This window comes from Vulpes vulpes, chromosome 5 (genome assembly GCF_048418805.1).
Source record: "Vulpes vulpes isolate BD-2025 chromosome 5, VulVul3, whole genome shotgun sequence".
Taxonomy (NCBI): domain Eukaryota; kingdom Metazoa; phylum Chordata; class Mammalia; order Carnivora; family Canidae; genus Vulpes; species Vulpes vulpes.
In genome coordinates, this window is record NC_132784.1 from 130580040 (window position 1) to 130603956 (window position 23917).

The 23917-nt window shown below is 50.5% G+C and overlaps 1 long non-coding RNA gene and 1 other non-coding gene across 2 annotated transcripts; one reads left to right on the top strand and one right to left on the bottom strand.

Annotated features, from left to right (window-relative positions):
- Positions 1-15282: 15282 nt before the first annotated feature.
- LOC112925859 (U6 spliceosomal RNA) lies at positions 15283-15386 on the bottom strand. Its single transcript, XR_003236217.2, has one exon. It is a non-coding gene; the product is annotated as a U6 spliceosomal RNA (small nuclear RNA).
- A 4840-nt stretch (positions 15387-20226) lies between these two features.
- On the top strand, positions 20227-21697 carry LOC140598943 (uncharacterized). Its single transcript, XR_012001463.1, has 2 exons — positions 20227-20511; positions 21015-21697. It is a non-coding gene; the product is annotated as an uncharacterized lncRNA (long non-coding RNA).
- Positions 21698-23917: the final 2220 nt, after the last annotated feature.

A 23917-nucleotide genomic window follows, 5' to 3' on the forward strand; every position in this document is an offset into this window, starting at 1 on the left:
CCATTTCATCAAGCTTCAGATCATTCATTCTGTCTGGCGTCGCATGTCCGGTGGGAAATGGTGTATTAACTGTCGGCCAGCCTGGGTTAGAACAGATCGGGCCCCGTGCTGACTCCGCACTGCCTTGCAAAATCCAGTTGATCTTAATTTCTTAATTCATAAGCACATGTAAGTTATAACTGATGTAGTTTTAACCTCCCTCGCTGGACCCATTTTTTATTAAGTATTTATTTTGGCGGGGAGAGAGGACAAGCACACGAGTGGGATGGGGGGCAAAGGGAGAGAAGCAGACTCCCCGCTAAGCGTGGAGCCCAACGTGGGGCTCAATCCGACAACCCTAGATCATGGCCTGAGCCCAAACCAAGAAGAGTTGAACGCTTAGCCGGCTGAGCCCCTGGGCCCACTTAACACCAGTATGGGGCATGATGCTGAATGTACACCAAATAAAAGTCAGGTTAAGTTCCGGTCCTAAATCAGAGGGTCATGTCTCAAAATTGTGCGACAAGAACGTAAAATATATTTGGCAACCTTGCATCACTACCTGTAGAGTAAAAGCCTCAAAGCATTTACCAAAAGTGCCTGCGAGGTCGTCGAGGTCGTCGAGGTCGTCGAGGTAATCCTTTTGATTAGATCCAGTGGTTGAAGCCTCCTTTAGCCGCTGACTGGGGAAGTCAGGATCGGCAGGTAAATAGAGGGTTTCCTGCGTGCTTTTCTGACATAGTGTGTCCACCTCGTGGGCACGGGCGCTGCTGGGAACGCAGCAGGGGAGGGACAGACACCAGTGCCATTCCGGAGACTCATGCTGCAGAAGGTAGCTCTGTGCCCCTTGCGGAGGAGGGGAAGTCAAAAATAAATAAATAAAAAGATCAGGGCTCCTTACTCTGGGCTACACCCCCTATTTCTTGATTGTCAACAGGTAAAACAATCACAACAACAAGGGGCGCCTGGGTGGCTCTGTTGGTGGAGCATCTGACTCTTGAGCATCCGACTCTTGGCCAAAGCTCAGGTCTTGGTCTCAGGGTCGTGGGTTTGAGCCCCCGCTGGGTATGGAGCCTACTTAAAAAAATAATGTTATGGGGATCCCTGGGTGGCGCAGCGGTTTGGCGCCTGCCTTTGGCCCAGGGCGCGATCCTGGAGACCCGGGATCGAGTCCCACGTCGGGCTCCCGGTGCATGGAGCCTGCTGCTCCCTCGGCCCGTGTCTCTGCCCCTCTTTGTCTCTGGGTCTCTCATGAATAAATAAATACAATCTAAAAAAAGAAAAAAAAAAAAAAAAGCTCAGAAGCCCCAACGGAAGCGAACGGAAGCGGCCGAGGTGTCCAGGTGCTCGCAAGCACCCAGCCCCGACGCTCCCCCAGGCCGAGGAACACGAGTGGGGTGGACTGGAGGGGAGGGGGTGGGAGCCACCGCCTCCGGGGCGCCCGCCGAGCTCGCCCCTGGGGGGTGCAGGACCCCGGCGCGCCGGGCGCGGTGGCTCGTCCGTGTCCTTTCCGGGTCCTGCGGCGCCGCCCGGGGCTGGGGCCCGCGCTCGTGGGTTTCACCCGCCGGGACCGCAGCGACTTGCGCGTCCGACCCCGCCGAGGCCCGGGTCACGGCTCGGGCACTGCGCCCCCTTCCGGGCGCCGCCGGGGGTGCTCCGGGGGCCGCGGGCGCGGGCGGGTCCCCAGGTCCCCGGGCCGCCTGCCCCGCGGGGGTGGGGGGGGGGTGCGCCGGGGCCGCACGCGGGGCGCGACGCATTCTTTCTTTTATATATTTTTTAAGATTTTATGTATTTATTTATTCATGGAGACCCGGGGGGGGCAGAGACCCAGCGGAGGGAGCAGCAGGCTCCTGCAGGGCGCCGGCCGCGGGTTCGATCCCGGGCCCAGGGTCACGCCCCGGGCCGAAGGCGGCGCCCACGGCCGCCCAGGACGGATTCTAGACGCGGGCAAGGTCCTCGCCGGCCTGGGCCACGTCCTGTTCGGCCCGGACCAAGCGGGCAAACACCCCCCCCAGGCCGTGTGCCTCGTCCGCGGCGGGACCGAGGAGCCGGGGCCTGCGGGAGGGCGGGAGGGCGGGGTTCGGGGAGCCCCGGGCCGCAGCCCCGGAAGCCGGGGGCGGGAGGGGCCTCCAGGGGGAGCCGCAGGGGCTGGGAAGGGGGCGGCCGAGGGCGCGGGGGGGGGGGGGGGGGGGGGCGAGGTCACGGGGGAGCAGCCGAGGTCACGGAGGGGCGGCCGAGGTCGCAGGGGGTGGCCAAGGTCACGGGGGAGCAGCCGAGGTCACGGGGGAGCAGCCGAGGTCGCGGGGGGTGGCCAAGGTCATGGGGGAGCAGCCGAGGTCACGGAGGGGCAGCCGAGGTCGCGGGGGAGCAGCCGAGGTCGCAGGGGGTGGCCGAGGTCGCGGGGAGCGGCCGAGATCACGGGGAGCGGCCGAGGTCACGGGGGTCGCCCAGGGTCACGGGGGGCGGGACCAGAGCAGCCTGCCGGGCGGGCTGGGCCCTGGCCTGGGGCTCCCGACCTGGAGGGTCAGGAATTCCTCCCCGCGAGGTCGGAGGGTCCCGAGGAAGGCCAGGTCACGCGGCCGCTGGTTCCTCGGCCCCCCGGGAGCACCGCGGGGGCAAAGGCCGGGGTCCTTAGCAGGGGCCTGCGCGGTCCCTGGGCCCCAGGAGCGCCCTCCGGCCGAGCCGAGCCGAGCCCCCCCTTCCTCCTTGACTGAGCCTGGGGCCGTCCGAACATTCCACATTTTGACGTCTGGTTTGCAGGAAGCTACAGCTGAGCACAGCTGAAGAGTCTCATTCCCAAAGAATTTTTTAAGTGTTTAGTTTTTAAGTAATCTCTACACCCATCACAGGGCTCAGACTTAAAACCCAGAGATCAAGAGTTGCACACTCACCGTCGCAGCCCGCCAGGCGCCACTGCCCGCCCAAGACTTCTGGTAAAGCAATCCAAGGAACCAGCTCCAAGAGTCTGTGGGGTTGCCCGAGCCGGCCCCACTTCATAGACTGAGTCAGGTGGCCTTTTGGGAAGTGGGGGCTGGCACACTGACTCAGACACCAAAATAGAATGACCTGCCTCCACCTTGATCCTCCATTTGGGGGGTCGCCTTGCAGTCACAAAGGCAGTCTTTGGAGGGGCCCACACATGACGGAAGGGGTGGAGTGGGCACATGCCCCACTGTACACACATCGCACCTTGCCTCTGGCTGCTCTGGCCACTGGCCTACAACACGCCTGAAGTTCCAGAAGGAAAGTGCCGGACCTCCCAGTACACGAGCAGATCAGCCAAGTAAATTGTGAAACCGGAGTCACAGTTGTTTATTCTGAAACTGAGGTTAACACTCAGGGGCTGTTTCCAGCGCAGGAGCTGGGAAGGCAGCTCAGCTCGAACGGAGGTGGAAACACAACTACGAACAACTGCTTGGGTGTCTTTGCTCCCCTGCTGGGAGAGGCCTCAGCTGGGTCATGGTCCTGAAGCCAAAGATAAAAGTTTCCAGGAAAGAAGGCACAAGGAGCCTTCTGAGGTCATCGGCCACGTGGGCCTAGGAGGGCCGTCCTGTGATGGCCAAGGGCTGCACGTGCCAGCAGCAGAGCAGCACACTGTGCTTCTAGAGTGGAAACTGAAAGCCAGGAAGCAGGTCCCTTTTGTTGTAAAACAGGCTGTTCGCTCATCCATCCATCCTTCCATCCCTCCATCCATCCATCCTTCCATCCATCCATCCTTCCATCCATCAAACATGATTCTTCATTCTTCCCCATCCTTACCCTTCCATTCTCATCCAAGCTGGATGATTTGACCTAAGCTATCCCAACAGCCTCCTAACACTGTTCCCAACCCTGTTCCCCTGCTACCCCCCACCCAGTCCATCCTGGATACAATAATCAGAGCAGAGGTCAGATCCCATCAGATCCTCCCTTCACTTAAACCATCTCATTGACTTCAAGTCTTTTTTATTTTTTATTTTTTTTTTAAATTTTTTTTAAATTTTTATTTATTTATGATAGTCACAGAGAGAGAGAGAGAGGCAGAGACACAGGCAGAGGGAGAAGCAGGCTCCATGCACCGGGAGCCCGACGTGGGATTCGATCCCGGGTCTCCAGGATCGCGCCCTGGGCCAAAGGCAGGCGCCAAACCGCTGCGCCACCCAGGGATCCCCTTCAAGTCTTTTTTAAACATAGAATTCCAAAAAAAGATGTAGCAGCCTGGAAAACACCCCTCCCAAGATGTCCACGTCCTCACCCGCAGAACCTGTGAATACATCACCACCTTACCTGGCAAAGCAGACTTGGCAGATGTGACTAAGTAAAGGCTCTCGAGACGGGGCATCATCCTGGATTATCTCGGTGGACCCAGTGTTACCACAAGGGTCCTTAGAAGCTGGAGGCAGAAAAGTCAAAGTTAAAGTGAGAAAACGAGTAGGACAACAGAAGCTGAGAGCCAAGTGACTCAGGGCCCTGGCCCATGGACATGAGCCACCCTGGATGATAAATTCAATGAGTTGGCAACACAGTTGCTTTTCCTTATCATCCTGCCTGCCCGCACCCGCCAGGGCAGCAGAGGGCCTGGTACAGGTTAATGCTCAGCAAGCATTTGTCGGGGCGGATGCGGTTGGTGCAGAGAGGAAACAGCCACGAGGATCCCTCAGACTGGAGAGGAGACAAGTTCTATGGACGAAGTCAAACAACGTGGGAAGCGCTATGGAAGTGTGAAAAAGTCTGGTGAGAAGAAAAAGTGGAGTGTCCCTAAGTCACTCCTATCCTGGGGCAGCGTTGTCTCCTTAGCCTTTTCTTACGGAAAACCTGAGTCATTCCTAAGAGCAGAGAGAAAAGGGTGATAGACACCCCCACCCACACCCTGTCATCTTCCATCCAGGTTCAATAAGTAGCAACATTTTACCAACTGGTTTTCATCTTTTTTCCCAACTACACTTTCTTTTCTGGACTATTTTTCTCTAAGATTTTATTTATTTATTCAGGAGAGACACACAGAGAGAGAGAGGCAGAGACACAGGCAGAGGGAGAAGCAGGCTCCATGCAGGGAGCCCGATGTGGGACTCGATCCCAGGACCCCGGGATCTCGTCCTGAGCCAAAGGCAGATGCTCAACCAGTGAGCTACCCAGGTGCCCTGTTTTTCTGGGCTATTTTAAAGTAACCCCAAGAGATTATATCACTTTAACCAAAAGTACTTCTCTTTTGTTTCTGAATATTTTCACTTTTTTAAAAAAGAGTTATCCATTTATATTTTATTTATGTTTTTAAGTAATCTCTGCACCCAACATGGCTCAAACTCATGGCCCTGAGATCAAGACTCATATGTTCCACCGAATGAGCTAGCCGGGCACCCCCATCATTTCTGAATATTTTAGAACAAGTTCCAGCTATTATATCATTTTACCTATAAACACTTCAGCATGCACCTTCAGTAGGTAATTTTTGTTCATAAAACATGATATCACACCTGACAAAATTAATAATGATTCCTTAATACTGTCTAATATCCAGTCTATATTCAAATATTGGCTGTTTCCTCCCCCCAAAAGTCTCTTTTTTTGGTTTGTTTCCATTGGGATCCAAGTACAGTCCACACATTGTATTTTATTGCACGTTCAAGTCTTTTCTTTTACAAATTTTTATGTTACAATAATTTTAGATTTACAGGCCTGTTGCCAAGATCTGACATCCTGTTTTTCATTCTCTCAGCCTCTCCTGATGCTAACATCACCAGGGCATGCTGGTTACAGCGAATAAATTGACACTGGTGCACAACAGTTAAACTGCAGACTTCGTGGGGTCGCACCAGTGTTCTCACTTCTCCTATTTCACGTTCTAATCCAGAATCCGCACTGAACTTAGTCCTCATGTCTCCTCTGTCTCCTCTGCTCAATGACAATTCCTCGTAGAGAGGAGCTGGAAGTGTGTGGGCGCAGGCCCCGTGGCACAGAAGGCCCAGTGAGAGCTGTCCCCTTACCCTCGGCGGCAGCGTTTCTGAACCCCACTCCTCTCCCCGACCCTCTGACTGCCTTCTTCATTGCAGCTGGTAGGCAGTTGGCCTACAAAATAGTGTGCCTTACATTCAGAAGATGTGGTTTTCTTGGTTGTTGGCCAAGGTGTGGGGAAAATGCACACCTTGAAGAGTGATTTGGCAGGATCTATGAAAATACAAAAAGCATGTGGCATCTGGGTGGCTTGGTCGGCTAAGCATCCAGACTCTTGATTTCAGCTTAGGTCATGATCTCAGGGTTGTGGGATCCAGCCCCACATTGGCTCCATGCTCAGCGCAGAGTCTACTTGAGACTCTCTCCTCTTTCTGCCCCATCTCTTTCTCTCTGTCCCTTCCTCTCTAAAATAAATAAATAAAATCTTTAAAATATATATATATATATATATATATATACACACTACATATAAAGATAGAGCACATACCTTAATGTTCACAACATTCCCTTTCTCTATATCTTGCTAAAGAAACACTCCCACACGTGCCCAGAGGCCTGTATGAGGTGGTTCACTGCAGCACTGTTGCCTGGAGAGGCACTGGGAACCACTTGGAAGTCGAGGAGCAGAGTTGTGGCTAAACATAACATAGTCCTACAACGCAAGGCTTTTACAATAGTGTGAAGGAACAGACTGGAGATATGTATCAACACTAAGAAAATCTCTAAAATATCCTTAATTCAAAAATGCATCTGTTGCACTGTGATACAAACAGTACAACCTTTTTATCAAACTGAGATACAAAACAGCACCATATACATTCTGTGAGTTTGTGTATCTTGAGAAAAGTATTTTTAAAAAACCTAGATGCGATACGCCTCAAATCCATAATAATGGTCATCCCTGGGAGGATGGCGGAAAAGGAAAGGATTTGGGGGTTTAAACCTTATCAAACCTGTTTTACTATTTTTAAATAAAGAACGCATTCATGGGCGGCACCAGGGTGGCTCATTTGGTTGAGTGTCTGACTCTTGATCTCAGCTCAGGTCTTGATCTCAGGGTCATGAGTTCAAACTCTGTGTTGAGCGTGGAGCCTACTTAAAAAAAAAAACAACAACATAAGAATGCATTCATGTACTACTTACATGATTGAAACTAATTTTTTAAAGTATATGATTGCACATATCCAACAAAGGCCTTATGTCAAGAATACGTAAGGAACTCTCAAAACTCAACAGTTACAAACTCCAATTAAGAAACAGAGAAAAGGCATAAACAGGTATTACACTAACTGCCAAATGAACACATGAAAAGATGTTCAGCACCATTAGCCATTAGAAAAATGCAAATTAAAGGCACTGTCAAGATAATGAACAGACAAGTCACAGATTGGGAGAAATATTTGCAAAAGACACATCTGTTAAAAGACTATTATCCAAAACTACTCAAAGAACACTTAAAATTTAACAATAAGCAAACAACTCAATTTAAAAATGGGCCAAAGACCTTAACAGATACATGCAAATGGCAAACAAGCATATGAAAAGATGCTGCACATCATAAGTCATCAAGGAAATTAAAATGAGATTCCACTACCCACCTATTAGAATGGCCAAGACCCAAAACACTGCCCATATTAAATGCTGCTGAGGATGTGGAGCAAAAAGAATCCTCGTTTGTTGCTGGTGGGAGTGCAAAATGGAACAGCCGCTTTGCAAGGCAATTTGGTGGTTCTTAGAAAACTAGGTATCCTCTTGCCATACAATCCAACAATCGTGTTCCTTGGTATTTACCCAGAGAAGTTGAAAACTTACATCTACACAAAACCTGGACTTGGATGTTTATAGCAGCTTTATTTTTAATTGCCAAAACTTGGAAGCAGCCTCGATGTCCTTTGGTAGGGGGATGGATAAATAAATTGTAATCCATCCAATAATGGAATATTGTTCGGCTCTAAAGAGCTAAATGCATACCACTAACTGAGGGAAGCCAGCCTGAAAAGACTACATATTACATAATTCCAACTAAATGACATTCTGGAAAAGGCAAGATTATGGGAATAGTTAAGACCAATGGTTGCCAGGGTTTCAAGAGGACGGATGAATGAACATGCAGAGCACAGAGGATTTTTAGGGCAGTGAAAAGATTCTGTGTGATGCCATAATGATGGATTCATGTCCTTATACATTTGTTAAAACCCATGGAAGGTATAACACCAAGGGTGAACCCCAATGTAAACTGTGGATTCTGGGTGCTAATGATGCACCAGTGTAGCTTCACCCATTGTAGTAAATGCACCACTCTAGTGGGGAATGTTGAAAATGAAGGAGCCTATGTGTATAGGGGCAGAGGGTATATGTCTCTTAATTTTAGTGTGAACCTGAAACTGCTCTAAAAAATAAAGTCTATTTTAAAAACACGCAGAGGGACGCTTGGGTGGTGAAGTCAGTTAAGCCTCCAACTCTTGATTCCAGCTTAGCTGGTGATCTCAGGGTCAGGAGATCGAGCCCCATGTCCAGCTCCATGGTCCAGCTCCGAGTGTGCTTGAGATTCTCTGTGTCTCTCCCTCTGCTCTCACTCCACTGCTCGTGCACATGCTCGCTCTCTCTCTCATTCTAAAATAAATAAATAAATAAAAATGCATAAGAAGAAACCTTTTTATCTGCAGACGACATTTTGTATATAAAAAATCCTAAGGAGGGGACCCCTGGGTGGCACAGTGGTTTGGTGCCTGCCTTTGGCCCAGGGCGCGATCCTGGAGACCCGGGATCGAATCCCACGTCGGGCTCCCGATGCATGGAGCCTGCTTCTCCTTCTGCCTGTGTCTCTGCCTCTCTCTCTCTCTCTCTCTCTCTCTCTCTGTGTGACTATCATAAATTTAAAAAAAAAAATTAAAAAAATCCTAAGGAATCCACTGAAAATGATTACAACCAATAAGTTCAGCAAGGTTAGGGAGTACAATATCAATATACCAAAAAATCAGTTGTATTCCTCTATACTAGCAATGAATAACCTGAAACTGGAATTAAGAAAAATAATTCCAAGGAAAAAAAAAGCATTCCATTTACAATAGTGTCAAAAGAGTAAAACACTTAGGAATAAATTTAACAAAAGCAATATAACATGTATGGTCTGAAAAATAAAAAAATAAAAAAAAAGAAAGAAATTAAATATGACCTAAATAAATGGAAAGACACCCTGTGCTCATGGAGTGGAAGACTTAATATTGCTAAGACGGCCATACTTTCTAGAATGATCTACATAGTTGATGTAATCCTTACCAAAATTCCTACTGATTTTTTTTTTTGCAGGAACTGACTGATTCTTCATATGTAAAGTCAAGAAATTCAGAGTAGCCAAAACACTGTTGCCAAAGAACAGTCCTGATTTTTAAATGTACTACAAAGCTGGTGCAATCCAGACTGTGTGGTGTTGTCATAAGAATAGACGAACAGATCGTTGGAATAGAATCAAGAGTCCAGAAACAAACCTTTATTTACACTTACCATCAATCTATCTTGGAAAAGGGTGCTAAGACAATTCAATGGGAAAGAATGGTCGTTCAATAAAATGGTGCTGGGACAACTGGGTATCCATGTACAAAAGAAATCAGACTTCTTATTCATACCATACACAAACTTTAACTCAAAATGGATCAAATGATGTAGCTACACCTACAAATCTCTTTTCTAGAAGAGTCCTTCTTTTCTAGAAGAAAATACAGAGACAAACCTTCATAGCCTTAGATTAGGCAAAGGCTTCTAGGCTATAAGACAAAAAAAAAAAAAATAAGAAAAATGTATAGATAAATTGGACTTCCTCAAAATTAAAATATTTTGTGCTTCAAAGAATACCATCAAGAAAGCATAAAGAATGAAGAATGGAAGAAAACATTCGCAAGCCATAAATCTAAGGGACTTGTATCTAGATTATATGAGAACAGTCACAATAAAAAGACATAATCCAATTTAAAAACGGACAAAGGAGGGATCCCTGGGTGGCGCAGCAGTTTGGCGCCTGCCTTTGGCCCAGGGCGCGATCCTGGAGACCCGGGATCGAATCCCACATCGGGCTCCCGGTGCATGGAGCCTGCTTCTCCCTCTGCCTGTGTCTCTGCCTCTCTCTCTCTCTCTCTCTGTGACTATCATAAATAAATAAAAATTTAAAAAAAAAAAAAAAAAAACGGACAAAGGATGCAAGTAGACATTTTTTCCAAAGAAGATTTGCAAAGGCCATCAAGCACAGGAAAAGATGCCCAATGTCTCTAGTCATTAGAGAAATTCAAATCAAAACCACAGTGAGGGGCACTGTGCCCGCACAGTCGGTAGGAGTGTGTGATTCTTGATCTCGGGGTTGTGAGTTCGAGCCCCATGTTGGGTGTAGAGATTATTTAAAGTCAAGTCTTTCATTTTACTTTTTAAAAAGATTTTAATCATTTATTTGAGAGAGAGAGCAAGAGCAAGGGGAGGGACAGAGGGAGAGGACAAGCAGGCTCCCCGCAGAGCAAGAAGCCCAACATGAGCACTCTGGGAACATGGCCTGAGCTAAAGTCAGACACTTAACCAACTGAGCAACCCAGGCGCCCCCAAAACAAAATCTTTTTTTGAAGAAGTCCACAGTGAGGTCCAACTCGTCACCCACCCGGATGGCTAGAAGCAAAAAGACAGACAATAGCAAGTGTTGGTGAGGATTTGGAGAAATCAGAACCCTCATCCACTGCTGGTGAGAACAGAAAATAGCACAGCTGCTTAGGCAAACAGTTTGGCAATGTTACAGGGTTCCTTCTCCTTCGGTGCCAGGGCTTCCTGGTCACAGGAAGAGTGAAGAGGCCGACCAGATGAAGATTGGTGGGCAGCAAAGCAAAGTTTATTGAGCGATAGTACAAAGCTCCCAAAGAGGGTGAAGACCCAAGAGGGTTGTCCCCAGAGTTCCTAAGTCTAGGGGCTTTTATGGGCTTGGGAGCAGGCTGGTTTAATCTCATCAACCCTCCCCAAGCGTGTCACCCGATCAGGTTTTGTCATCTACCTATCACGTGGGCAAAGGTGGATGGCTCCTGCCAGGGTGAAGTAAAACCCTTTTAAGGGTGGTTTCCTTTCGGGGTGCCTGGGGGCCCCTTGTCCCTGCCTGCCTTTCTTCCAACTATCCTTCATTAGCAGTGTCTGAAACGGTTAAACATAGAGTTACGGTATAATCTGGCAATTCCATTCCTGGGTATATACCTAAAAAAAAAATAGAAACCTACATCCACACAAAAACTTGTATGTAAATGTTCATAGTAACACTATTCACAATAGCCCAAAGCGGAAATAGTTAATTCATAATTGTCAATCAGTTCGATCCATAAAATAGCCAATCAGTTCAATCAATTCATCAGAGCCAAAAGTGGAAACAACCGATAAATGGATGAACGTTGATGACATCATTCTCGGTGAAAAAAGCCAGGTACAAAGGACTACAAATATATGATTATAAATATATGATTTATATATTTATTTATTATTTATATATATTTATAAATATAATTTATGTCTATATATTTATATATTCCATTTGAATGCAATGTCCAGAACAGGCAAATCCATACAGACAAAAAGCAGATTAGTGGTTGCCTGGGGCTGAGGCTTTGGGAGAAATAGAGACCAACTGCTGATTGGTGGGAAGTTTCCTTTCAGGGTGACGTAGGGCTCTAACTTGACGATGGTGGTGGTTGCAGAACTCTTAGTATCTTCAGAGCCACCGAACTGTACACTTTAAATGAGTGGTTTGTGAATTATATATCACCCACACTGTTACAGTTAAAATAAAGACTGTGTACTGTACGAGTCCATTTATAGAACATTCCCCGTCTAGAAATGGGTGGGTGTGAACACAAAGAGGTAGCGGGAGGGAGTTCTTTTTTAGTGATGAAACAGATCTATATCTCAAATACAGGAATTTCTATACAGGATCTATACAAGCTGCAAACACAAGTGAATGCGGGGTGTTTTTTTTTTTTTTTTAATTTAAAAAGTGATGAAAAGTGAGTAAGGCCTATAGAACGGTAATGGGCAATGCCAATCCCCTGGCTTTGAAACTGTGTCACACCCAGTAAGATGTCACTGGTGGTGGTGGGGGGGTGGGTGAGGTGAAGGGCACACAGGACTCTCTGTACTAATTGTGCCGTGTCCTGCGAGCCTATAATTATGTTGAGGTAAGAATTTTAAAATAAAATAGAATTTTCCGAAATTGGAATGCTCTCTCCTGAGAAATGATGATTTCTCCATTGCTAGAGTTGGATAAAGGTTGTGTGACTCTGCTGTACCAGGCTGGTAAGAAATACCGTTAGTTCGTCCGAGGGCTGGTGATCAGAAAGGCTTTTCTAGAGCAAAGTTTGGATCTGTCTCTCTACAAGCCAAGGGACCCGGCCTGGATTTCCTGGCCTGCGCGCGTGACCTGGAATGTGGAATTCTCCCAGAAGTTCCTGGAAGGGCCAGCTGCCCTCAGTGCTCCAGGTGTCCCAAAGCTCGCTGTCTCCCAAGGCCGACACAACCCCCCAGGTCAGCTCTGAGCAAACCCAGCCCCAACCTCAGCTCTTACGTAATGAAGCTGGGGGTAGACAGGGAGCCAGGGAGAGGCTCTTTCCAGAAACATCTCTGATAAGACACAGAGCAACTTCCAGCTCCAGGAGCCATTTGAAGATAGTGGCCAAGTTTTACTCACTTTTTAAATTTTACCCAATTAAAAATAAAAATAAAAATATAAATAAATAAATAAATAAATAAATAAATAAATAAATAAATAAATTCACCCCATTGCCTTATCCAGAACAAGAGAAATGGCTTCTGGAAGAAGACCTCTTAATTTTACTCTCAGACCCCAGTGGGTCTCAACTCTGGCTACACATTCCAGCTTTTAAAACATTTGCTATTTCCAGTTCCAGACTAGAGCAGTCAAAGTAGATTTTGTTCTTGTTTTTCTTGCTTTCCTATTTCCCGGCATCCTCAATGTCATTCTGACATCACTCACCCCCAGTGGTGAGCATCTGAAGGATGCTTCCCACAATGACAAAAGGCAGCAGCTATCCATCCCCAGGAGGATTCGGTTAAATGTGATTGATGTCAACTCAATAACCAGTTTGGGGCTTATCTAAGCTTCCATCAACTTATTCCATCTATTTTACTTTTTTAAGATTTTATGTATTTATTTATTTATTTGAAAGAGAAAGAGAGCCATGGGTTTCAGGTAGAGCATGAGTTAGCGGTCTCGGCTGTTTCTGATTTCAATGGTTGGGGTCTATAGGGGAGCAAGGGGGCTTGCCCACACGTGTTCCTATGTCTCATTGCACTTTCTTGAGGCGCCGAAGATGTTTTGCAATGACCCGAACATTCCAGTCGCCAGCTCAGGAAAGCCCCAGTAGCAACGGAATGCCTGGAAGACCACACCCCACACGTCCCCTGCCCTGCCCTGGATCGCATGCTGAACACATACCCCCCACCCTCACCTGGGATCCCTTGCTCTCTGCCCTCTCTGTCGCACCTGTCCCAGATGCCAGCACCCCAAATAAGTCTCTCCCTTTCTCTTTTCCAAACTGTTGTCTCTTGAGTTATTGGCTTCTCTTGCAACAAGCTTATCTGAGTTTGGTCAGCCACAGTGTTGGCAAACCCAGCCAGGAGCTATGCTTGGATCTGTCCAGCTCCCGGGATTCCCCAGGACAGGGCAGTTCGCCTTGGCAGTGCCAGGGCTCACCCGCTCACGTCCTGAGTTAGTGCCCCTTAGAGACCATTGGGTAACAGAGACACACGGAAAGCATAAACCCCAGAGAGCGAAAGTTGTACGGTGAACAGGAAATCTACTTCCCACCTCGGATCCCCAGAGGCCACCCTTGGTCCCAGCTTATGTTCCCTCCTGGACAACACACGCCTATATTCCTAGTGGAGATGTATTTTTAGAAGACAGAACTCTCGTGTGCTTTGGTGTGTTGTGTATGGTTCTGGAAAGGAAGATAAATTTAGGATATACTGCACTTTGTCTACTGCACAGTGTGTATTTGCATAGTAAAAGCTCCGTTTCTCAAACTTATTTGAACCCAGAACTGCTCTTTTGGGGCAGATTCCTTTTTATTTTTTTTCCCTTATTTTTTATTTTTATAAATTTCTTTTTTATTGGTGTTCAGAGATTCCTTTTTTTAAAAATTTCTTATTTATTCACTTGAGAGAGAGTGCACGTGTATGAGTGAGAGCACAAGCAGGGGGGAGGCTCAGAGGCCCAGAGAGCGGGGAGCCCAACACAGGGCTCGATCCCAGGACTCTGGGATCATGACCTGAGCCGAAGGCAGATGCTTAACCAACTGAGCCACCCAGGCGCCCTTGAGGAGGACCCGTAAAGGCATCTGCTAGTACTGGCAGTTTCTGACACTGCATATAGGCGAAGGCTCATGCCAGCAGGGTCATAGTTGATAAATTAGCCAGCGTGTCCTCATTCCTGGCCATTCCTAGGCCGTCGTGACCTTTCTCCTATGAGAGCATAAGCTGTAGCCTCCTGGGCTCAGAACCCCAGAGAAAGGAGGAGACCAGCAGCAACACAAAAATATCCATCCTGGATTTCTGGCTCGCAGATTACATCTTGGAGGCAACAGGATGAGAGATAAAGGTTTTGAGTTTCAAAAGCCAAAGCCCCAAGGGACTCAGGGCAGGCAGCTTATGGCAGAAACCAGAGATTTGGGTGAATGCAAGGGAGTAATTTCTTCCCTGCCCCGGGAGACCCTCTGCGTTGAGGAAGGGATCAAAAAGAAGCACAAAGGGAGCCGGGGCACGGCTGAGTGGCCCCCAGAAGGGGAGTGGTATGGGCTGGACTCCCCACGTAAGTGTGGAAATCTAGAAGCGAAAGGACCCAGGCTCATCTCCCCCTTGGGAACTCCGAGGGGAACCCAAACCCCACAGCTAAGCCCCAAGTCCAGGATGGCACAAAGTGTATTCGCTGGAACAGGTTTCTGCTGCAATGGGTTTCTCCCCAATAAGGGATTTACATGCTTCAAAAAAAAATTCTTTTTAATTTAATTCCCGTGTAGTTAACATACAGTGTTCCGTTAGTTTCAGGTGTACTACATAGTGATCCAGCATTTCCCTGCATCGCCCGGTGCTCCCCACTGACTAGTGCACCCCTTAGACCCCTTCCTCTGGGTCCCCCACACCCCCACCCATCTCCCCTTAGGGAACCATGAGTCTCTTCTCTAGAGTTAAGAGCCTTTTTCTGGGTTTGTCTCTCTGTTGGTAGTTTTTTCCCCCTTTGCTCATTTGTTTTGCTTCTTAAGTCCCACATATGAGTGAAATCATACAGTATTTGTCTTTCTTTGACTGGCATATTTTACTTAGCATGAAACTCTCTAGGTCCATCCATAAAATATGGAACCCCACAAATTTGCACGTCATCCTGGCTCAGGGTCCATGCTAATCTTCTCTGCATCATTCCCAATATAGTTCTAACTTTTAGTGTAGCAAAGCAAAGCCTGAAATTTATTTCCCCTTAAAATTAAAAGTCCAGGTTGGCTGTCTAGGGCTGGAAGCGTACTCCACGCCATGTAGCACTCAGGCTCCCCTATGTTGCTGCTTCGTCTCCCATGGCCTCGACATCAGAGTCCAAGTGCTGGGTAGCAGGATGGAGGAAGAGACAGTGACAAAGCAAAGGGAACCCACAGGCTGCCTCATAAGAAAGGTCTCTGGAAGCACCTGCGTATCTCCAGCACGGCCACTCAACAGGACGTAAGTCACCTGGTATTATGGGTTGAATCATATCCCTCAAAAGGATGCGTTGAAGTCCTAATCCCCACACCCATATGACTTCATTTGGAAATAAGATCTTTGCAGATGTAATCAGGTTAAGATGAGGTCATTAAGGGTGGGCCCTAACCCCATGTGATCGATGGCCCTGTAAGAAGAGAGACACAGACAGTGGGAGACACGTAGGGAGAAGACAGCATGTGATGCTGGAGGCAGATTTTCGCCCCCAAGCCGAGGAACTCACGGAATGCCAGCAAGCATCAGAAGCTGGATGAGGCAAGAAAGGATTCCTCTCCTAGCACCTCCAGAGAGAGGACGGGGTCCTGGAACACCTTGATTTCTGACCTCTAGCCTCCAGAACTCTAACACAATAAATCTGGTTGTTTTAAGCCACCCAGCCTGTGGGACAAAGTGGACAATAGGGAGGCCACGGTGGCTTTCGAGGGGGAAAATTATGTGAGGAGGGTGGTTCTACGGAGACTGTCTCCCCCCTGTGCCATTACAATACTTAGTGGCTGGTGTAGAAGCCAGTGGGGGCCAGATCTTGAAGCACCCTGAATGGCAGGCTCCCGAGTCCTCCGAGGGTGGGAAATACCCACAGTGAGATGCCCTCACCATCAGCAGATCTTTCTAGGCTCCTTCCGCTTGTGTGTGACACAAATGAGCCAAAGACGGCCTCCACAGGTCAGTCCCTAGGCTGCTGTTCCTTGGCTGTGGGCTGAGACCCATCAGCTCCAAAGCCCACCCCATCCCTGGCGCAAAACTCAAATTTTTTACACATCCAATACTTCAAAAATAGCTCGAACAGATTTTTAACCATTTAGAGCTGGCCTGCTTTTGCACACTTTGCAAGACACAGCTCACCCCATTATCTGCGAGCCAGAGAGAAGACAGTCTGATAGTTATAAGACCCCAAGCTGCCCTTTGACCCAGGCACTCTCCACCCTGCTGCTGAGCACCAGTAGCTAGACAAGGAAGCCCCCTCTGTGAGTCCCACATCCCTGGGGGCTCCCCTGCCTGCCTCTGCTGGATGGTGGCTCATTGAGCTCACTTAGAGCTTCTGATGGTTTCACGCTATGAGAGGGTCACCGCCCCCCACCCGCCCCGCCTCCCGAGGGCAAACTTGTTAAATCTTGTGTGGTACTGCCCTTCATGGTCATGTTTTCCCTGGGCCAGCCCCCAAACCCCTTGAACCTCGACACCATACCCCTCTTACTCCTTCCTGAGACTGCGGCTCAGGATAGGGCTGAGGCTTGAACTGAGGCCTCATTCTTCCTGGGTGAATCTTCCCATCTGAGACCAAAGGGGAGAGACTGTTCTGGGGCAGAGAGGATGGACACCACACAGGGGCCCGGAGAGTTGGCCCTGAGGCCTCAGTCCCTACCCAACACCAGGGAAGGGCAGTGTGGGGGATATGGTCAGGATGTCATCAAGAAAGGATACACTTGTTAGTGAAAAACCAGATACACACACTGTATGGTATCACTCTTGCTATCAGATTTTTTTAAAAAGATGTTATTATTTATTTGAGAGAAAGATATAGCGAGAGAGAGAATAAGCCCCGAGAAAGGGAATAAGCAGGCTCCCTGCTGAGCTGGGAGCCCAATGTGGGGCTCGATTTCAGGACCCTGGGTTATGACCTGAGCCCAAGGTAGATGCTTAACTGACTGAGCCAGCCAGGTCCCTCAGATTGTATTTATTTATTTGAGAGAGAGAGAGGCGCAGGGAGGGGCAGAGGGGAAGAAGCAGAGTTCCCCGCTGAGCAGAGAGCCTGATGCCAGCTCCATCCCAGGACCCTGGGATCATGACCTGAGCCAAAGGTAGATGCTTAATGAACCCAGACACCCCTCTTATCTTAAAAAATCTTAAAAAAAAAAAAAAGCCAAGGCATAGAAACACAGAGTAAAGTGGCTGCAGGAGCTGGGGTGTGGGAGGAGATAGGGAGAGTTGGTAAAGAGATATAAACTTTCAGCTCTAAGATGAATAGGATCTGAGGAGCATTATAGTGTAAAACACGGGGATCCCTGGGTGGCTCAGCAGTTTGGCGGGGCCTTAGGCCCAAGGTGTGATCCTGGAGCCCTGGGATCAAGTCTCGAGTTGGGCTCCCTGCATGGAGCCTGCTTCTCCCTCTGCCTCTCTCTCTCTCTCTCTCTCTGTGTCTCTCATGAATAAATAAAATCTTTTTTAAAAATGTAAAACACGGTGACCACAGTTGAAAACACTGTATTGTGTTACTGAAGTTTGCTAAGAGAGTAGATTGTAAATGTTCCCACATAAAAAAGAGAGAGAGAAGAAAGACAAGCATGTGAGGTGATGAATGTGTTAATGAACTACGTGGGGGGATCCTTCCACAACGTGTATGTGTGTCAAATCTCTGCGATGTACACTTCAAATATCTTATCATTGTAGGTGCTGATTATACCTCAACAAAGCTTTTTTTTTTTTTTTTAGGGGAGGGTTACCCTCTTTTAGGGCCATGTCTGGCCACGATCTCCTCACTGCCTTCAGCGCAAAGGGCCACTTTCAGCGCAGTCCTGGTCTCGAGTGGAGAATGCAGGTTGAAGCCGCCCCAGTGCCATCTCCGGAGGGCAGGAGCCTCCTGTCTTCCGCGCGGCCGCACCTGCAGTCCTTGGAACTGGGCCTGGCTCGCAGGTGGCCCTGCACGCGCTGAGCAAGGGACGCAGGGAGGAAGGAGGGGCTTCCCTGCAGGGAGCCTCTCCAGCTGGGTTGGGCCGGTTCGGTGGCCTGCTAAGGAACCTCCTGGGCCGAGGAACCCTTGACAGGGACCCCCGCCTTCCTCACCCCAACCACACACACCAGGGAGGAGATGCCTGCCGCGAGGAAGGCGCACGCCGGCTCTGCGGCTTAGAGACCCAGGTCTGCGGCAGAGGAAGGAGGCGGCGGGCGTCCAGGCTCCGTCCTTCACCGCGGGGCTGGCGGGCGCCCCCGGCCCCCAGGCGTCCCCCGCCCTCCCCCGCCCTCCCCCGCCCTCCCCCTCCCCCCCCTGCAGCCTGAGCCCCACCCTCCCCGCAAGTCGGCGACCCGACTCCTCGCCCAGACTTCTCCGGCCCTGCTCCCGGGGAGGAGCAGGAGGGATGCGATGGGGGAGGGCTGAGTCGGGAGAACCCGAGAGGAGGTGCCTGCAGGACGTCCGGGGGACCCTTCCTCCTCCCCGCGCCCGCCCTCCTGCCCAAGCCCCAGCCCGAGGCTCCAGCCCCGACCGCCCACCCAGCGACTGCTGACGTCACGGGGCTCTCGCCATCTCATTGGTCGAAATTTCTCTCCCCTTGCGTGGGAAGGAGGGGAGCTGTGGTCCCGGGTGACGCGGGCGGCGGTTTCCATGGCGACTGCCGCCGGGCCGCGAGGAAGGAGCCGATCCGGGCCTCCCCCGGCTCCAGGAGACGGGGTCCCCGGGGCAGAGGCGGCTGCGTCCATAGGGCCTGGAAGCCGGAAGCCGGATCCCCCCGGCTCGGGCTCGGCCGCGGAGTGGGGGTGGGGGCGGGGTGGAGATGGGGGTGGGGTGGGGACGGGGTGGAGGCAGGGGTGGGGGTAGAGATGGGGCGGGGTGGGGGCGGGGTGGAGGTAGGGGTGGGGGTAGAGATGGGGCGGGGTGGGGGCGGGGTGGAGGTAGGGGTGGGGGTAGAGATGGGGCGGGGTGGGGGCGGGGTGGAGGTAGGGGTGGGGGTAGAGATGGGGGTGGGGTGGAGGCAGGGGTGGGGGTAGAGATGGGGCGGGGTGGGGGCGGGGTGGAGGTAGGGGTGGGGGTAGAGATGGGGCGGGGTGGGGGCGGGGTGGAGGTAGGGGTGGGGGTAGAGATGGGGCGGGGTGGGGGCGGGGTGGAGGTAGGGGTGGGGGTAGAGATGGGGGTGGGGTGGAGGCAGGGGTGGGGGTAGAGATGGGGCGGGGTGGGGGCGGGGTGGAGGTAGGGGTAGAGATGGGGCGGGGTGGGGCGGGGTGGAGGTAGGGGTGGGGGTAGAGATGGGGCGGGGTGGGGGCGGGGTGGAGGTAGGGGTGGGGGTAGAGATGGGGCGGGGTGGGGGCGGAGTGGAGGTAGGGGTGGGGGTAGAGATGGGGCGGGGCGGGGGCGGGGTGGAGGTAGGGGTAGAGATGGGGCGGGGTGGGGCGGAGTGGAGGTAGGGGTGGGGGTAGAGATGGGGTGGGGCGGGGTGGAGGTGGGGGTGGGGGTAGAGATGAGGTGGGGTGGGGTTAGAAGTGGAGGTGGGGCGGGGGCGGGGGTCCCCAGCCTGCAGCCGGGCTGCGAGTGCGCCCCGCCAGCTTTGTTCTCGCTGTGGCACCTCCTCTGCGCATTTTTTCCTTATGTGGAACCAGAGGGAGAGGCCGAGACACAGGCAGCGGGAGATCCCGATGCGGGACTCGATCCCAGGACCCCAGGATCACCCCCAGAGAGAAGGGACTGGCTGTCCGCGCCGCTGCGCCGGCACCTGCAGCTTCACGACGAGAGCTTCCCACTAACCGGGAGCCCAGCATCCCAGACCCAGCTCTGCCTCTGGCCTCCGTGGCCTCATCTGTGAAATGGGGATGTTGCGGTCCGGGCTGCGGCTTGGGGGTGCAGGGGCATTGGAGCCCTTGTGGCTTGGCGCTTCCAGCGGGGCTCTCTCACCTGCCAGGTGTCTTTAAGGGGTTCGAGATGAAGCGACTTGCCCCGGCTGGCACAGCTGGACGAGTGGCTGAGTCAGAACACGGGTCATTTCCAGCGCTTCTCGCCAGCAAGGCACCCCCTGCGGCTCCTCATTTGCAGACAGGACGGTGAATCCCTCCGCGGTGGGGTGTCCCGGGGACTGTGAAACCACGGAGAGAAGATGCCAAGCCCCTGGCTCTTAAGAAATGGTCATTATGATGTCTTTAATTTTTAGTAAAGAAAATGGATTTTTGTTAAATGTGTATTCTGCGTGGGGTCCCCAGGCTCATTCTGTTAACTGTTTGCCCCTTTGACGGGTGTGGCTTCCGGTGCTTTTGCCTCCCCCAACCCTCACGTCTTATTCCCAGGGACTCAGCTTGCTTCTCTCCTCCTGATCATTTCATTATCCCCTCCACCACCCCCAGCTGTACCCCAACTTGCTGCCATCTCATAGATTTACTGGTTTCAAAGAAAATGCATAGACTTTGCCATAATTCATAGTTTTGGGGGTTTTAAAGATTTTGCTTATTTATTCATGAGGGACACAGAGAAAAAGGCAGAGACACAGGCAGAGGGAGAAGCAGGCTCCATACAGGGAGCCCGATGTGGTACTTGATCCCAGGACCCTGGGATCTCGTCCTGAGCTGAAGGCAGATGCTTAACCACTGAGCCACCCAGGTGACCCTAATTCATAGTTTTGTTTTTCACACAGGAACACATTACAAGAGAAATAATGAACCAATGCACTTATGCAGCTTAAGGAAATTATGCCAAGATGTCATGTGACTGCTCTGCTGGGCGCTTAAATATTGGCCTCGCTCCGGTCACGGGCCTGGGCTCCCTTTCCACCTCCAGCACATGTGTGCAGAGGGTTCCCAAATCTCTGTTGCCAGCTCAGGTCTCTCCTGACGTGTGGACTCAGCTGTGTACTGTGCAACGTCCTCAATCTTTCATTCAAGAACATGGAGCTCCCCACTTCTCTGCGTGGGGCTCAGGAGCATCAAGTCAGTGAAAGAGAAGCCTCCATTCTGACCTAACAGCCTGGAAGGGGGTGGACCAGGCCGGAGCCCACCTGCCTTGGCAGGCAGTAATGAGGGATGATAAGGGAGAGAACTGAAGGCCCCCCCCCCCCCCCCCCGTGCATTTTGCTTAGTCGGATGCCTTGAGACCCACTAGATTCCATGGTCCCCACCTCAGGCAAGAACTGAAAGTAGACGGGGCGCCTGGGTGGCTCAGTGGTTGAGCAACTGCCTTTGGCTCAGGGTATGATTCTAGGGTACCCTGATTGAGTCCCACATTGGGCTCCCAAGGGGAGCCTGCTTCTCCCTCTGCCTGTGTCTCTGCTTCTGTGTTTCTCATGAATAAATAAATAAATATCTTAAAAAAAAAAAAAAAGAACTGAAAGTGGACCCCAGAGGAACAAAGCTGGAGAGAGCAAGTGGGGTAGGGAAATCTTTGGATGTGCTGTTTCCTCCTCCTCCTCTAGTTAACTTAGACCTTCCAGAACTTGAGGCTCACAAAACCTTGTATGAAAGGGCCGCAGCTTACCTATGTGCACCCATCTCCCACGGATCCCCTTCTCTTCAAAATTATCATGAAGTCCTAGCACATGCTCTTGGGTAGAATGAATGAGTAGAACATTCCCGCTCCTCTGTCCCGCCCCGCCACCTACATCTTCACCAGGCTCTTTGCGGCTTGTCCTTCTGATCTCAACTTAGATGTCACTTTGTCCGGGAAAACTTCCCAAACGTCAAAAAATTGGCTAAAGATAACTGACGGATGCATATCAAAGTGAAGTGACACTTTGTCTAGGATTTGTCTTAAAATACGTTGAAAAAAGTAAAGAGGGCTAAATGACCAAGAGTGGCCAACTTTTGATACTTAAATTGGGGGATTATTGTATGAGGATTCATTATACTATTCTCTCTTCCTTTGCATATATTTGAAAGGTTACCAACTAAAAGAGAGAGGGAGAGAGAGAGAGGAGAAAAGCACACATACACTAATACACAAAGTCTTGGGTAGGAGTGACAAGGCCAGACATAGACCCTTTTGCCTTTGGCCAATGTCCTGTTCTGTGTCTCATGAGTGATTAGCTTAGAACTGTTTGTCCCCTTGAAACTAGGTAGACACAGAGATGAACATTCCCGGTTAGCTGGAGACTTCCCCTAACTGCCAAACAGCCCCACTGTTAAGTCCCCCACCCCTGCAACCTGTCCCCTCCCCCCTGCAGAAGTCTAAGGCCAACCGCCCTGCCTACACACTCTGACCTTCCAGTCCCCGGAGCCGTCCCTAATGCAGTTGACCAACTGACAAAAGTTTATCTTGTCTGTTCTACGGTTTCATGGTATTCCTCCGCATCATAGATATTGTGCTGAACTGTGATCGCCTGTCTGTCTGTCTGTCTGCCTGCCTGCCTGCCTGTCTTCCCCAGCGTCAAGCACAATACCTGGCATAGAGTAGCTGCTCAAGAGCTGTTTGCTGAAAGTGGCCATTCTTTGACTGTTCTTTCTGGTCTAGCCAAGAGGGTTCTTCTCTTCAGGCCTTCCTAGTTTGGGGAAATAGTGGGTCCATATGTTTACTACAGAAGGCTTATCTTTCTGTTCTCTGTAATAAGAAAATGAAATCTAGCCCATTTAGAAGTTTTATACTTTTAATAAATTGAAAAGAAGGGAGGGCCAGATCACAGTTCTGTATTGGGTTTTCTAACACTTTAGTTCCAAGACTGTTTTCGCTGAGGTCAGTAACAGCTGACAGTGGATTTCAGCTGGGGCTCACCTGCAGTTTTAAGAAATACTGATGCCTGGTCCCCACCCCCAAAGATTCTGGTGCAATTAGCCTAGCGTGCAGCTGGCCAATGGATTATTTTTGTTGTTGTTGTTGTTGTTTTTAAAGATTCTATTTATTCATAAGAGACACACAGAGAGAGGCAGAGACATACACAGAGGGAGAAGCAGGGTCCCTGTGGGGAGCCTGACGTGGGACTCCATCCCAGGACCCCAGGGTCATGACTTAAGCCAAAGGCAGACATTCAACCGCTGAGCCACCCAGTTGTCCCTGGCCAATGGATTCTTTAAAGTTCCCCCAAGTGATCCCAATGTGCAGCCCTCAAATTGAGAATCACTGTGAGATAGATCCGAGGCATCATCAGGATTCCCTTCTGCTCAAGTGGTGGAAGCGGCCTAGTGGGACAATGGAGTCAGACTCCACTTGGGTGGCTCATCCTGGGATTGGCAGTGTGACCAGCAGTCTCAGTACTGGCAGCCCTAGACAACTACACCCAACCCAGTGTCACCAATGTCGACAGGTGGCAGGGAGCCATCTCTGGGTGTTTCAAGGTCTGGCAGCTCTGAGCTGATCGCTAAGAGGCCTGGCTGGGGGAGACTGGTCTTTAGCCAGAGCCCGAAAGTGGCTGAAAGAGCTGGATGATGAAGAGACGCAGCAAGGCTGCGTTGCCCAGTCTAATGGGTTGACACCTCGAAGGTCGTCTGCCTCACAGGTCGCGATGGGGAATAAACGAGTCCGTGCAGCGAAGTGGCACCAAGTGGGATGCAAGCCTTAGCTACGGTTACTGCTGCGTGGAGGGGTGAGCAGGTGGGGGACCTGATTCAGTGG